We start from the raw sequence: 13,223 nt of genomic DNA, 5'->3' as shown, positions 1-13,223 counted from the left end.
AGGAGCAGTGTTCTTAACCGCTGAGCCATCTCTCCAGCCCTTTGAGATATGTATGTTTTGCCTGCATGTATGTCTATATGACATGTGTATACCTTGTATGCATAGAGGCCAGAAGAGGGTTTTGTTCTCCAGAAATAGGAGATGGGTTGTGAGCGACTACGGGGATACAGGGATCCCAACTTTAGGCCCTTTGCAGAGCAACAAATGCTTTTAGCCTCTGAACCACATCTTTCTAGCCCTAAGTACCTTACTTTTTTCTGTGATAAAATACTATGACCAAAGGTAACTTACAGAGGAGTTTCTTTTGGCTTAGTTCCAGAGGGCTAGATGTCCATAGTGGCTGGGGGATCATGGAGATAAAACTGGGAAGCGGGTTGTCACATAACCCAAACAGGAAACAGAGGGCAAGCAGGAAGCTTTACTCCTCAAAGCCCTCCCCAGTGATGTCCTCTCTCTAGCAGTGCTCCACACCCTGGGGTGCTATAGCCACGCCACACACGTGTTTTTGTTTTTAAGTACAGTTTATGCTGTAAAGCATGGGTCAGGGATGGATCATGCTGGAAACAGGAGCATGAGTTCAGAAACATGCTCTAGTTAAGGTAAGGAATCCTCCAGCATAAGCAGTGAGTGGAGAAGTGGATGGATGGGAGGGGGCAGGAGGGTGCAGCCCACATTGACTACAGCTCATCTTCTCACTTGTGGACTTCACTGTCACATGCTTCTGAAAACTCACACTGATTCAAGCAGTCATTTGCCTTACACTCTCTGTGGTTTTTGTTTTGTTTTTGTTTCTTTGAGACAGTATCTTACTGGGTAAAGCTGGCTGGTCTGTGTAGACCACCATGCTCCTCTGGCCTTGATCCTAAGCCTCCAGAGAGTGCTGTGATCACATGTTGCTGTCTTCAGACAGATCAGAAGAGGGCATTGGATCCCATGACATATGGTTGTGAGCCACCATATGAATTGAACTCAGGTCGTCTAGAAGAGCAGTCTGCTCTTAGCTGCTGAGCCATCTCTCCAACTCCCAACAGGGGTTCTTATTAATGCCTAGAGAATGAAAAGCAGTCTGGTAGTACTCAGGCTCAGGAGACAAGGGAAGTGGATGTCTGTGAGTTCAAGAATAGCTTGGTCACATAGGGAGTTCAAGCCAGTCAGTCCATGTAGTGAGACCCTATCCAACAAAGCAAACACAGAAATGCAATAAAAATCAAAAAGAGGGAAATCTTTTGCAGTGCTCATTAATAAAGATCTCCAGTCCTCACTAAAAAAGATTGTTGTGAGTTTGCTTTTCTTAAATATTTTTGTTTTACCTTTTACAAATTTTTTAAAATTTGCTTTTATTATTTTATGTGTATGAGTATTTTGCTTGCTTGTGCATCTAGGCATCACATGAGTGTTGGGTTCCCAAGGAGGTAATGAGCCAGATGTGGGCGATGGGAATCAAACCTGGGTCTTTGACATCAAGTGTTCTGAATTACCTAACCAGCTCTCCAACCTTTGTTTTACCTTTTACAATAGCTCTGTAATCTACATGGTGTATCGTTTTTCAGTATGGTGAGATGTCACCATTCATTCATTCATTCATTCATTCATTCATTGAGATAGGGTCTTTGTGTAGCCTTGACTGTCCTAGAGCTTCTTATGTAGTCAAGGCTGGCTTCGAATTCATAGATATCCTCCTGCCTCTGTGTCCTGAGTGCTGGAACTAACTGTATGCCACCATGCCCAGCCCCGCGCTGCCTGTCTTTATCTGCGTGGTGAACGGTAGTCTCAGCACCTTTCTTACCTGACTTCCTCTTGCTCTGCTGTGCTGCCTCCGTCTAGTCACTTGTGGGCAGGCTGGGCTCTGTAGCTGTCCAGATTCCGTTTTGGTCTATCCCTTTCTGCTGCTTCACCTTTTAATTACTGGATCACAGCAATAAGTGAAAAACATTCTGTTTTTTTTTTTGTTTTTTGTTTTTTAAATTGTTTTAAGTACATTTACCATGTATATTACTTTTTTTTTTTTAAGATTTATTTATTTCATGAATGTGAGTACACTGTAGCTGTCTTCAGACACACCAGAAGAGGGCATCAGACCTCATTACAGATGGTTGTGAGCCACCATGTGGTTGCTGGGAATTGAACTCAGGACCTCTGGAAGAGCAGCCAGTGCTCTTAACCCCTGAGCCATCTCTCCAGGCTGTGTATATTATTTTTAAAAGAAAAAAAAATTGTCTAGTTGTAGGAAGTTTTTTGAGACATAATTCATGCTTATTAAAACTCACTCTTTAAATTTTAATTAATTTTTATTTTAGACAGGGTCTCCCTATATAGCTGGAGTTAGCCTAGAACTTGCTATGTAGACCAGGTGGCTTTGAACTCACAGCGATCTTCCTCTAGAGCATGCACTGTCACACTTGGCTAAAACTCTTCACGTGCACAGCGGAGTGACTGTTAGTATATTAGAGGTTGTACAGCCATCATTTCTATATCCAGAGCATCTCTCAAGAGGCCCCAATCCCATTACACATAAAATAAAGACTTAAACATTTATTTTATTTTATTTTTTTGAAAACCTGAGACCTAGTGCTGTGGTAGTGCAGCTCTCTGAGGCTGAGCTGGGGGGAGAGCTTGTGCTAGAATCAGGAAGTCCTGGAAGCGTCCTTACCTAGACAGGTGTGCATCGTTGGAAAGTGAGTAGTCAGTGATTTGTAGGACTTTGTTTTCACCCCAACCTGGATCCAACTCAGGTAGGTGGTCAGGCTTGCCAGAGTGAGCCATCGTTCAACCCAGCTGTTATTTTTGTTAATTTTTAATTGTTAATTTTTTAAGCAAGTAGGTTTTCCACTTAAATTCAGAAATTAGTCATCAGCTTCGATTTTTTTGCTTTTGCAAGGCTACCTTGGAAAGTACCTTAGTGAAGATCCACGATAAGGTTGCTCATACAAAATGTTAGTTCTCACAGGAAAAGGCTGTGGACACTGCTGTTTTACTAGTGTGGCTGCTAGAAAGCCTTTCAGGGAAAGGTTTTCTATGTGTTATAGCTCTGAATTTTCATTTAGCATCAACTAAAATGATAGGCGTTTGTTCGTCGTCCCTCTCCGCCCCAGTCTCACAGTGCAGCTCTGGCTGTCTGGGAATGTAAGTCTGTGCCACTAGATCTGGTGGGAGTATCTTCCAAACCATAGACTTTGATATCTCAAACTGTCTTGTTAAAAGCCACAGGAAAACTTAAAGATTTGTAACGTGGCTGGGGAGATAATGCTATTATGTAATGGTCTGAATGTGCGTTTGCCTCACCACAGGCTTCACAAATTGAGAGAAAATTCCCAAATTGTAGTCAGAAATTAGATACTTCTACCCAGATTTTTGTACATGTATAATGTCATTGAAAGCAGTACATTTCGTTTGTTGGCAAAATAGTAAATCTTGTAATCTAGTGTTTGCTCTCTTGGGACAGGATGATTGACAGACAAATAGAACAGCCTCTGCCACTTGAAAATTTGTTTGTAGTTACCCACAGAAAACTTTCAAGGAGGATGTATTTTGTTTGAAAGATTGGTTTTCTATTGAAGTCACTGTGCTAAATTCCCGTATTGCCTTTCATCTCTGGGAACTCGATGAGATGCTTATCAATTCTAGCTACTTTTTATGAAGGTAGACATTGTTGTTCATTTCCTTCTTGGTGCAGCAGAGGCCTGGTCAGGTTCTTAGAACCCTGGGGGGCGGGGTTGGTACTTTTTCTAAGAGCTCCGTCACCACTTATAACTTCATGGTAATATGTTAAAGCTGAGTAGAAACCCACAAGGACCTCCGTCACAGGACAGAGACCCTGCCTCTAGCTGAAACAAAGCTAAAACCAAAGACCACGTGGTCAGAGAAGAACGACAGTTTTGGGGGTAATTTGACCCGTAGGACTGGACTTTTCCTTCTGCTCTTATTTATTAGCTGCTGAGCGGCTTCCAGTTTTAAAATAGGTATAAAGCAAAATAGCACACTTCCATTATTCTAAATGCATGTTTGTTATATTACTAAAAGTTAATTTTAAATTATGAAATCAAAGTGGGCATCACAAAAGTTGTATATTACTGCTGCTGCTGCTGCTGCTTTTTGAGACAGTTTCTCTGTGTTACCCTGGCTTCCCTGAAACTCATTCTGTAGACCACACTGACTTGAACTCAGATTTACCTGCCTCTGCCTTTCTCCCCAACCCCCAGTGGTGGGATAAAAGGCGAGTGTCACTACACCTAGCTTCAAAATTAGTAATGTAGCGTTCAGGATTCACACTGATCATATCTCTACAGAGATTGAACACGCAACCCAAAAAGGATGGCAGCTCTGTGTATTTCAGACTTTGCACTTTTTTAAAAGGTGATGCCCACTCTTTCAAGGTTAAATGTCCTTTTAGTTGCTTTTTATTTTTGCCATAGTGGTGGCCAAACAATAAAATTGCCTGGTTTTTGAGGGTCAGCATAGTAGATTCATTTCCATAAACTGCATATATTCCTTTCTTGTTGCTATGGAAGCACATTGTGACTAGACTTATCATAAACCTGGAGAAATACTCTGTGAAACGGTTCATATGAAGAAACATCTTGAATCCTTGTTTTTCCTGATAAAGTAAAGGGCCTGTCCTAGACAGTGTAGCGAATGTGTTGTAGTCTATGCTTTGGTTGTTAGAATGTGGTTATTCAAATATACTGGATTATGTTTGCTGGGGGTAGTTCTGATGTTCTCGCTGATTCTGTTGATTGACTGTGGAAACTATGTTTTGAGTTTCAGTTCTGTAGTACTAATAACAGGGTTTTAGCAGACATGTGTATATAATGGTTTTTAGATAATGCTTTTTACACTGTATCCAAGGACTTAAAATTTAGGGAACTTTGGTTAGACTAAAAGGAATCTCAATGGTGGCAAGGTAAGCAGCTGTCAATCAAATTCATGGAAAGGCCTTCAACAACTCTTTTTTTTTTAATTTTTTTTGTTATTAACTTGAGTATTTCTTATTTACATTTCGAGTGTTATTCCCTCTCCCGGTTTCCGGGCCAACATCCCCCTAACCCCTCCCCCTCCCCTTCTTTATGGGTGTTCCCCTCCCCATCCAACAACTCTTTTTTAAAATTTATTTTTATGTTTATTTGTATGAATGTTTTATGTAAATAGATATGTGTGCGCTATTTATGTGCCTGGTGCCCAAGGAGGTGGGAAGGATTGTAGGATCTCATGGAACTGGAGTTGAGGCTGGTCATGAGGCACTGTATGAATGCTGGGAATCAAACTCTGCTCTTGTAGAGGTCCCTGGTTCATTTCCTAGCATCCACATGGCTCAATAATTGTCTTTCATTCTAGCTCCAGAGATCTGATGCCTGCTTCTGACCTCTTTGAGCACTGCATGTGTGTGGTGCACAGGCACACATACAAGCAAAACATCCATACACATAAATAGGGCTGGGGAGAAAGGTCAGTGGCTAAGAATATGTGTTACTCTTCTAGAGGTCCTGAGTTTGATTCTCAGGACGCACACACACACACACAATTTAATAAGTGTTAAATATTTTTATGTTGTGTCTATGGATATTTGTCTGCATGTGTGTCTGCACACCACATGTGTGTCAGGAACTAGGAATCCAGTCAGGATCTTCTGGAAGACTAGACTTAATTACTCTTAATTACTGAGTCATTTCTTCAGACCCCAAAATACACCGATCTTTTTTAAAAATTAATTTATTTACTTTTACACTCCAGATTTTATTCCCCTCCCGTTCCACCCCACCCCCCCCCCGACAAAATACACAAATTTTAAGAAAACAAAATTCACATAAACAGATAGTTCAGCAGTCTTCTAAGTGGCATGCGCAGGAATGCAGGAGAGTTACTCAGACTAACTTGGCTTCTATAGCTGTTTGGAGTTATTCTCTGAACTCAAGGGATGGGTAGAGCTAAGAGGAAAAGGTGTTTAAAGGCTCCACATGGAGGAGCTGACATTAGTTAGGTCGCAGAGGTGTGACCTGAGAACTGCAATCCTAGTGTTCAGCCTGCTAGAGCAGAGAGCCTCGAGAGTAGCCAAGGAAGGGTAGACCTTGCCTGGACGGTCTCATGTGCTCTTTCCATCACTGTAGTCAGTGGGAATCCTAAGAAGGAGTTTGTTTGGAAAGCAGTGCATTCACATTTACAAACTGACATGGGTAAGGATTAAGTGGTCGGAAACAGAAGTAGGTCAAGTATTTAGCATCTTAGGACACTTCCGATTCTGAAAGGCCTTAGCGGTGATTAGTAGGAGAACTTTTGAAGAACAGTCAATATAGAGAGAAGAGGTTGACATTGAAATGTAAGTCTGTAAGGTAGAGACCAGCAAATGTACGTTCTGCCAAAGACGACTGTTCATTCTCTTGCTATGTAGACCAAGCTGGCCCAGAACTCAGAGGGATCTGCCTGCCTCTATACCCCGAGTGCTGAGATTAAAGATGTGACCTACCATGCCTGGCTTGATACACTTTTTAAAATTGTTACCCATAAATAAATTGGAAGAAAAATAAGAGTTTACAACTTTAGTTGATAATTTTCAACTTCTCCTCCTCCCCTTCCCTTTCCTTCCTTCCTTTCCTTTTTCCTTCTCTTCCTTTCTTTTTTCCTTACTGCTTTGAAACTGTGTAGACAGCTTCAACAGAAATTTAAAAAGCATTAAGCCAGTTTATCTTTATGGAAGTTCATATATGTTTGTGTGTATGTGCATGTTTGCTCATTGTATGTGCTCGTGAAGGCCAGAGGACAGTTAGTGCCATCCTCAATTGCCCTTTCTCAAAAACATGAAACAGGGTACCCCGTAGAGCATGGGACTATCAGCTTGGCTAGGTTTTTGGGCCAGACCTCGGTGTGTGTCTGTGTTCTCCCTGGTGTGCCATTGTGCCCGGCTTTCTACATGGGTCTTTGGGCTCAGACTCAGGTCTCCCATGTTTGCCCAGCAAACCCTTTACTGACTGAGCACTTTGCCATCTTTCAAAAATATTACATTTATCTATTTAGCATGTGTATGTGCGTGAGTACATACAGTGTACATGGAGAGCCTAGGGCCAAAGGACAACTTGTAGCTGTCATTTTACCTCATCCACCATGTGTTCCAAGGATTGAAACTGGTGTCATCAGGCTTGGTAGAAAGACCTTCACCATCTCACCAGCCTCCTCTGCCCTCCCCCCCCCCCCTTTTTGAAACTTTGAAAAATTAATAAAAAGAACTTTTTGTGTAGGAATTTTATGTACTTAAAAGTACAGATGACAGGATTAGGGCTGTAGGTCACTTAGAGCACTTAGCATACACAAAGCACAGGTTTGACACCCAGCTCAGCAGAAAACTAGGGTGTGGTGGGAGGAGGAGGGTTGGAAGTTTATGGTTTTCCTTGACGCAGAACATGTTTGAGTTTTAATTCACATATTTAGGAATTGGGAAATAAAGTTACTCTTTAAGAGCAGATGTTTTTGAGCAGAGCGTGTATTTGAAAACATTACTGGTCGTAGGACTGTGATCTTGGCGCTCCATTTGAAAAGTGTGCATAATAGTATTTTTATAGAGAAATATTTGGGAAAGGACTTAAATAATGTAACAAATATAAAACATTTAGGGGAATATTGATTGATATATATAGTAAACTGCTAATTTGTTTGGTGTTTGTTGTTGTTGGAGACAAGGTTTCTCTGTATAAGAGTCTGGCTGTTCTGGGCTCCCTTTGTAGACCAGGCTGGCCTCAAACTCACAGAGATCCACTTGCCTCTGCCTCCCCAGTGCTGGGATTAAAGGCGTGTGCTACCACACCTGACTGGTACTATTTTCTAAACATTTAAAAACACTTACTTTATGTGTCTAGATGTTTTACGTACATGTACATATGCAGACTACCTGTGTGCCTGTTGACCATAGAGGTCAGAAGAAGGAACTGGATCCCACAGCTAGAGTTACAGATGGTTGGCTTTGAGTCACCATGTGGCTCTTGGAAAACAAATTGGGGTCCTCTGTAAGGAATAACAAGTGGGGGCTGGGGATTTAGCTCAGTGGTAGAGCGCTTGCCTAGGAAGCGCAAGGCCCTGGGTTCGGTCCCCAGCTCCGAAAAAAAGAACAAAAAAAAAAAAAAAAGAATAACAAGTGCTCTAAACCACTGAACCATCTCTGCAGCCGTGACATTATTAACTATTAATATCATTATGTTTAGTAGTTACAACTTAGGATTTCTTTGTTTGCATACATGTATGTATATTCATGTGCACACACACACACACACACACACAGAGTGCTGAGATCAAATCCATGGTTTTGTACATACCACCAGGATACAGCCCCATCCTAGGTGTACTGTCCTTATCTGGGTTTTATCTAGGACACAAAGATGTCAGAATTTTAAATTAACTGTACTGGGGGTTTTAATGTAGATGATGAAAAACTCCCTCAGTTCCCCAGCCTGCCTCCTCCCTTCACATGGTTTCTTCCTCAAATGCCTTTTTTAACAACTGTGGCAATACACTGTGATTCTTAGTCCCCTTCTGTTTCACACTGCCTACTTCCTTTGTATACAATATTGTACCAAATAATTGTGAAGAGTTACTAACGGCTAACTACACCAGCTGCTGCTCTAAGTGTTGTATGTGGATTAAATGTTAATTTTTCCTGCAACCCTGAATAAGGTAGACACACAGGTTCGAGAAAAGGAAACTAAAGATAAACTGAACCAAAGGCTTAGGAATACGGGTAAAGTAGTCTAAAAGCATAGGCCTAGAGTTGACCTTAGGTTGGCAGTGAGCTCAGCAGTGTCTGTCCGTCAACACAGACTGGGCCTCTTTTGTGAGCTTCTAGTCCTGGCATCAGTCCATATGACTGCTGTGGAAAGGTTGCTGCCTGGCTCATCCGTGTGTAAACACCACTACAGAATAATGTCCTGGGATGCACATGCTTTTACTCCAACACTAGGGAGGCAGAGGCAGGTGGATTTCAGTGAGTTATGTCCAGCCAGACCTACACAGTGTTACCCTGTCTAACCAAAAGAAAGCAGAACTGACTCACAGATGGCAGGATGGCTCAGCAGGTAAAGATGCTCATTACCAAGCGTGATCTGTGGGACCCACACAGTGATGGAGGGAGCCGCTCCTGAAAGTTGTCCTCTGACCTCCCACGTGTACAAGGGACTGTTTTCTTATGTTTTAAGAAAGGAGGGCTGTATCAGCCTTTAATTTCAGCACTCTGGAGGCAGACGCAAGTGGATCTCTGAGTTCAAGGCTAGCCTGATCTACATAATGTATTACAGGACTACACAGTGGGACCCTGCTGTTGAATTGGGGGGTGGAGTGGGAAGGAGAGGAGCAGGAGGAAGAGGAGGAGTCAGCAGCCAGTTAAACTGAGCAGGTCTCTTTCCTGATGGGGCCTGGTATGCAGTGGCCTCGAACAGTGGTGTCCTGGTAGAGCATGTTGTTGCCTGAATAGGCTACCCTAAGGGATCCTAGGGACAATTTCCTGGCAGCTGTTCTGTGTGTCTGATCTCAGTATTGTCATTAAACTAAGCTCCAGACAGGTACGTGTGATGCCTTTGGGGGAGCCCCAGGGCACAACGACCAGGTCATCTTGTCCATCCACAGCAAACTGCAGAATAAGGAACATGTGATTAAGGCCCTGCCTGGATAGAAGCAACAAAGTTCGTGCGGTGGCTGTGGGGTCAGATATAAACCTACCCGTGGTGCCTTTTACACGAGACAGACCCTATACTCCTCAATCATCTACTGTGCTGTCTACACCTCACCAAATCATGCTTAGAAATAAATCTCATATCCAGTCTGCCTAAAAACCAACCAACCAACCAACCAACCAACCAAACAAACAAACAAAAGACATGGGCTCCCTAAGAATAAGGAATTGTCATGTAAGTTAGATTAGTGTTGTTATACTTCTGAAAGTTACTAGCTGCAGCTGGAGGTATTGTAAGGAAAATAGACTGTGAAGAAGCAGGAGGTTAGGAGGTGTCTGTGTTAATTACCTTTCTTGTCCCCATGACTGCATGCCATTAGGAAGCAACCTAAGGGAAGGAAGGTTTGTTTTGACTTGCAGTATGAAAGGGTGTATTCATTATGGTGGAGAAGGCATAGTGGGAGCAGCAACTGTTCATGGTGGGGAGACTATGCAGACGCTGCTTATTACATCTTATTACATGCTTCCAATAAGGGAGTAGAGGGTTGGAGAGGGGTGTTTGGAGGATGGAGAGAGGAGGGATGGGGAAGAGAGAGAGAAGAGACTAGATGAGATGAGGCACACACTCATCCTCCCCAAAATTATTTTCTCCACTTCTAAAGATCACACAACTTCTCAAAGTAAGGTCACATGGAGAGAGCCAAGGATTTAAACACATGAGCGTTGGAGGTGGGAGGGGCAGTTTCACATGGACCATAATGACAGCTATGGAGTAAGAAAGCTGGGAGATCATCAAGAGGAGATCAGTCACACGAACAAGTGAAGTCCCATGGTCCTCAGGCTTCTTGCTTGGACAACTAGCACATGCAATTTTGGAAGAACACATTTAGATAGCGACATGTGGTGGCTGTCGCCCTTAATCTCAGCGTTTGGGAAGTTGAGGCAGGAAGATTGGCATGAGTTAAGTCCAGGTCTACTCTGGCTACATTCAAAACAAAACAAAAGAACTATCTAGAAAATCAATTATCATAGTGTAGGATAAGGTGCTCAGGGCTGGTTTGGGCTTTGAAATTAGTATAGAAATCAAAGAATAAATCAGATTTTAAAAGAAGACACTGGCAGGTGTGGTGTGCACACCTTTACTTTTAACACTGAGGTGGCAGAGGCAGGGGGATATCTGAGTGTGAGGCTGTATAGCAAGTTCCAGGCTAGCCAGGGCAACATAGGGAGATCCTGTCTCAGAAAACAAAATGGCACAAAGAAGAAGAAACCGTAGGCTTTGTTCAAACTGGTTTTATGACTTGAGAGACTATGAGTCTGTGCTTTGTAATCCGGAAGCTTTGAAAAGGGTGGAGCCCTGACAAAGCAGCAGGTTGAGTTAGGGAAAGGCCTGCTTCAGTCCCGAGGGTGTGTGTGGCTCCTGAGGTTAAAGTATGGTTGTCCTCATGTCATCAGCCTCTCTATGGCAAAAACATTGAGGAAGAATACATGATTAGAAATCAGGAAATTTAGTCCTCAAGCCAACACTGATTAGCTTGTGGCCCTGGGAAAAATGTACATCTCTGGTATTCTGTGTGGTTACCTAATAAGTGAGGCTAATGCACATCTGCCTTGGCAGCCTTCCGGAGTTGTTTTGCACATCAAATAAGGATGCATATCAGGTGAGGAGATGGCTGAGAGGTGAGAGCACTGACTGCTCTTGTGGAGAACCCGTCTTGGACAGCTCACAGCACCTGCAGTTTCAGCTCCATGATACCTCTATGGGCACTTGAATCACATGTATACACACATGGTACATGCACACACACAGGAGTACTAGCTAGGAGTGTAGCTCAGGAGTAGAGAGTGTTTGGCGTGCACTGGCCGTGGGTGTAATTCCCTTACTCTCTGCGTACACAGATACTCCTGTCACTGCAATTGAATGAAAACTTGGTAGACTGATCCGAGAGACCCGTTTGGAAGTTTGTATCATGACAGTGATCACAGCTAAAAAGGCAGGTTGCATTTGATTGGATGGTACTAGTGAACGTGCCTTTAGGTGGAAGTATCCATGAAGAGTTTTTATTTTTATCTGTGGGGTAACAGAATTAGAAGTCACCCTTTTATAGATTGCTTTTTTGTTACTGTGATGACTAAAAGCAACTTGGCATGGGAGGGGAGGGCTTGTTTGAGCCACAGGGACCACGGAGGGATGCTGCTTATTGGCTTGCTCCTCATTTCTGCTTAGCTAGCTTTCTTAAATAGCACAGGGCCAGCATAGGGTAGTACTCCCCAGTGTGGGCTGGGCCAATCAAGAAAAGGCCCCCAGGCCAGTCTGACTGAGCAGTCCCCAGTGAGACTCCAGAACTCTGGGGTGTGTCCAGGTTCACAACTGTGACGAGCTAGGAGAATCCTCTTCTGTCTGTTGCTGTGAGCTGTATGTTTTTGTCAAGGATCAATTTCAGGAATGTTTCTGTCTGCTCTGTATCCTAAGACATTTTTTGTAAAGCTTCTCAGCACTGTCAGTGACTGGCGTAAGCTAGCTGGGAACTGAGTTGAAGCTTAACTGTCAGTTGACAGAGTTGTGTTTACTTGTCTTAATTCTCACTGCCTCTACTTCTCCAGATGGGATTAGAAGGGATAATATGTGGGGAAAGGCTAGCGAGAGAATTTCGTGTTGACCTCTGTATAAACAGTGTTTAAACATTGGAGTTAGTCATTAGGGTAGCTGCTAATTTGACAGTTGTCTAGGAATAGAGCACTTGAACAAAAGAAGGAATCCTCTAGAAACTGATAGCTTTGGGGAGGAGATGGGCTTTAGAGGCACATGAACCTGCATTTAGTCCAGAGCTGCCTGCCCTTTGCTTTGTGGTTTGGGCGGGCCACTTAGCCCCTCACTCAGACTATCACGGCCTTTTATAGGAGTCACAGTGCCTAACTACCTACCCACCAGGTTGTTATGAGGAGTAGATGGAGTGATGTACAAACACCTGGCCCAGAGGAGCTGCTAGAGTGAGGCTGCTGCTTACCCTCCCCCTTACATCGATGGAGAGCAGCTGGGAACTAGATTTTGGTGTCCTACATGGGTTTTGCTTTTGTTTTTTAATTTTAATTTTTAGATGTTCTTTCATAGCTCTGGTTAGCCTGGAACTCACTGTGCAGATCAAGCTGGTCTTGAAATCAGAGAGATCTGCCTTCCCTTGCTTCCCCAAGTGCTGAGGTTAAAGATGTGTGCCTCCGTAGCTTTTAACATTTGCCGTCTTATCAATTTGTTAGCAATGTTAAAAGGTCTCGGGCTATTTGTTCGCTCACAGTGAACGAACAACAGCTGTGAGTGGAGGACTGGCTACGGCTCAGAGAGTGAATTGTTAGGTTTTGTTTTCCTCTCTGATTTGCAGTTCTGAGTTTGGTAAGTACTAGATACTCCTTAAACCAAGATGGTAAACACTGTTAATCGCAGAATTGAACTAGTCTGTATGCTTCAAAAGTCTTCACACTATTCCAAACATCTAAAATCAGTTCATTAGAGTTAATTAGTAATAAAACCTGTTCCTTCTATAGATGAAAATGTAAAAATAGTATATGAACTATTCATCAATAT

At 42.9% G+C, this 13,223-nt stretch overlaps 1 protein-coding gene and 1 pseudogene across 13 annotated transcripts in view; both read left to right on the top strand.

Moving 5' to 3' along the window:
- The window catches only part of Nsd3 (nuclear receptor binding SET domain protein 3), a 113,335-nt gene that overhangs the window by 20,741 nt on the left and 79,371 nt on the right, over nt 1-13,223 (top strand). The window lies entirely within an intron of this gene.
- LOC120097673 (small nucleolar RNA SNORA70) lies at nt 9,345-9,473 on the top strand (annotated as a pseudogene).

Source organism: Rattus norvegicus, chromosome 16 (genome assembly GCF_036323735.1).
Source record: "Rattus norvegicus strain BN/NHsdMcwi chromosome 16, GRCr8, whole genome shotgun sequence".
NCBI lineage: Eukaryota > Metazoa > Chordata > Mammalia > Rodentia > Muridae > Rattus > Rattus norvegicus.
This window is presented reverse-complemented; position numbering and strand designations above follow the sequence as displayed.